The 3,426-nt window shown below is 37.9% G+C and overlaps 1 long non-coding RNA gene across 1 annotated transcript in view; it reads left to right on the plus strand.

Annotated features, from left to right (window-relative positions):
- The first annotated feature begins 2,482 nt into the window (after window positions 1-2,482).
- LOC128249670 (uncharacterized) overlaps window positions 2,483-3,426 on the plus strand; it is a 48,690-nt gene continuing 47,746 nt past the window's right edge. The window contains exon 1 of the long non-coding RNA XR_008265784.1: window positions 2,483-2,884. This is a non-coding gene — a long non-coding RNA (uncharacterized LOC128249670). The remainder of the gene's footprint in view (window positions 2,885-3,426) is intronic.

Here is a 3,426-nt window from a genome sequence, read left to right on the forward strand (position 1 = left end):
CACTGTTGTCGATGTAATCGCCTCATTCCTTCCCTCAAAATTGCTGTTCTTGTGGCAAAATTTGAAACTATTATTATTATTATTATTATTATTATTATTATTATTATTATTATTATTATTATTATTATCATCATCTTTATTATTGTTGTTAAGGCGTGGTCAACAATCAATTAGTGTGGTCAACAATCAGAACTTTGCTGCAGCCTTCGGGCTTTTCGGCTCAGTTTCAGAAATCGGATAGCTTCAATACACAACGACATGGCTGAGTGGTCAGATAAAATAATCACTTATCTTAACCGTTTCAAATCACACGCTTCCTACGTCAGTGTTATTCTGTCTAACTGGGCTAGTGTATTTTGGCTTTTGGGTCATTGCTGCAAAGAACTGAGTGGTTACAAGAACAATGTGAAACGCTGGAAGGAATCACCATAATGAGCATCTTGGAAATCGATGTCTTCGGCACCACAGTAATGGAAAAGTTAGTGTACTTGAGCCTCGATACATGACTAGGCAAGTGCACACCAACCAACGTAATGGATTGCTAGACGAAGATATGAGCTGTATCGCCGTATTATTGAGAAGTCTGCGAAATTTGGTTGGATATTACCTGCACATCTCTCTATGTGTTCACTGAAAGGAATCTCTCTGTATTGCGGGAACCGGATCTGTGCCTTATGTAGTGTGGTTCTCCGTCTCAATGTCACGCTTGTCTGTCCTATATAGTTATGTCTACAACATGAACAAGTTATAAGATAAATTAGATTCTCGGAAGCACAAGTGAAGTTGGTTAAAATTGTGAACAACTATCCTTGTTTGAATAGGAATTCTGAGCCTCCCAGTAGTTTGGGGCATGATCCACAGTTTAGGCGTCCATGATTTTAAACTATTGGTTTCGTAGTTTTTGTGCAAAGCCTCACATTTGTTAGAGGTCTTTTCAGTGATTTGTGTTTCTTTATGCATTTGATGAATTTAGGTGTTTTCATTTCTGGATCCCTAATAAGCATAGATAGATTTTTATAATAGTGTTGAATGGCCCAATGAGGCATGCAACAGCATTGTACAATATATATATATATATATATATATATATATATATATATACGGTGGACTTTTTCCGTCAACCAAATCCACCCACAAACCTTTATTCGGCCTGAGGCTATAGTAGAAGACACATGCCCAAGGTGCCATGCAGTGGGACTGAAGCCCTGAACCAAGTGGTTTGGAAGCGAGCTACTCACCACACACCCACACCTGGCTTTGTGCCTATAGTAGAAAGGATTACTATTATCACTATTATCTTCACTTTAGTGAAGGCGGCGGTATTATTTTCAGCCGTGTTTATTTGCTTGTTTGCATGTTTGTTTGTCCGTGGACAATATATTTTTCAGGGATGTTCGGCCTCGTTACTGGCACGAACTGAATAGGTTTGGAAATCGATTCAGTACCGGACAAGGATTCTGTTTTTACTTATTTTTTGAGAGCGGTCGGGTTCATTTTTAGTATTCTCGTTTCTGAGAGCGGTCGATCAGATATTCTCATTTTAAAAATCATCTCTGACCAAATTGTGTGTTGCCTTGGTGGAGGTTTGCGCTCTCTGAATGCTCTTGTTGTCATTAAGGCGGCGTGCTGTCACAATCGTTAGCGCGCTGAACGAAATGCTTAGCAGTATTTCGCCCGTCGCTACGTTCTGAGTTCAAATTCCGCCAACTTCGAGTTTGCCTTTCACGGTCGAGAAATTAAGTACCAGTTGAGTACAGGGGTTGCTGTGATTGACTTCTCTCTTCACCCACAAAATGCAGGCCTTGTTCCTATAGTAGAAAAGATTATTATTAATATTATTATTATTATTATTACTATCATCATCATCATCATCATCATCAAGGCGGCGAGCGAGCAGAATCGTTAGCGCGCTGGACGAAATGCTTAGCGGTATTTCTCCCGTCGTTACATTCTGAGTTCAAATTCCACCGATGTCGACTTACCGTTCATCCTTTTAGGTTGATGAAGTAAGTACCAACTGAACACTGGAGTCGCTGTAATCGATGCATCACCTTCCCAAAATTGCTGCTCTTGTGCCAAAATTTGAAACCGTTATTATTATTATTGTTATTATTATTATTAAGGCGATGAGCTAGCAAAATCGTTAGCACACCGGACAAAATGCTAAGCGATATTTCGTCCGTCTTTACATACTGAGTTCAAATGCCACCTCGTCGACTTTGACTTTCATCCTTTTGGAGTCGATAAATTAAGTACCAGTGAAACACTGGAGGTCTATGTAACTAACTTAATTAAACCCGCCCCCAAAATCTCGTTTTTACGTTCAGGAGTTCGAATTTCACCGAGTTCGGTTTTACCTTTCATCCTTTCGGGGTCGCTAAATACTGGGGTCGAATCTCCCAAAATCTTAGACCTTGTGCCTTTAGTAGAAAGGATTATTATTATTATGAAAATTATTATCTTTATATTTAAGGAAAGACAAGAGAACAAAGAAAAAGGTGTGTCAAACGCGAAGGAAAAACAGAAGTGAAAAATAAAAAATGGCAAAAACCATAAAAGACATAATGTAAAAAAATATTGAGCTAAATAACAAAATCCTCACTCCTCGTTTAGGGCACGAGGAGTGATAATATAAGGGGAAGGCGATTGTTAATGTCACCTCTCTCCCTACCCCAAACATTATTGATAATGTAGGCAAACATGCATTTCACCCCACCTCCACATCCAACCTTCATCCAACTCCGGGACAGTCAGAGCCGTGACGTAATGAGCTAATATTGGAGCCAAACGGTTAGATTGATTGAAGACATCGAAGGCTGTAGACTGCATTTGGCATCGCTGTGGCAGCAGCTATGAATATGAACAGACAGATTTGAAAATCAGAGTGAGTATATATATACATATATATATATATGTATATATATGCATATATGTATATGCATGTGTATATGTATATGTATACACATATATATATGTGTGTGTGTGTCTAAATGAATGTGTATATATATGTTTGTATATATATGTGTATATATATATATATATGTGTGTGTGTGTGCACGTGTGTGTGTGCACGTGTGTATGTATGTATATATATATATATGTGTGTGTGTGTGTGTGTGTGCACGTGTGTATGTATGTATATATTTAAGAGAGATATTCTTTTTCTATGTATGTATAAGAAAGTATATGTAGCATAACTTTGAGATCGTTCAGCATCTCCCAATTTCTTTCTCTCTCTCTCTCTCTCTCTCTGTATATATATATATATATATATATGTGTGTGTGTGTGTGTGTGTGTGTGTGAGTGTGTGTATGCTACAATGTATACTTCTGTAGTTTCCTAAAACACTATATACACAAACTATATTTATGACAAAAGGGAGAGAAATAGAGAGTGAGAGATAAGAGAGAATGAGAAAGAGACAG

Source organism: Octopus bimaculoides, chromosome 17, assembly GCF_001194135.2.
Source record: "Octopus bimaculoides isolate UCB-OBI-ISO-001 chromosome 17, ASM119413v2, whole genome shotgun sequence".
Lineage (NCBI taxonomy): Eukaryota > Metazoa > Mollusca > Cephalopoda > Octopoda > Octopodidae > Octopus > Octopus bimaculoides.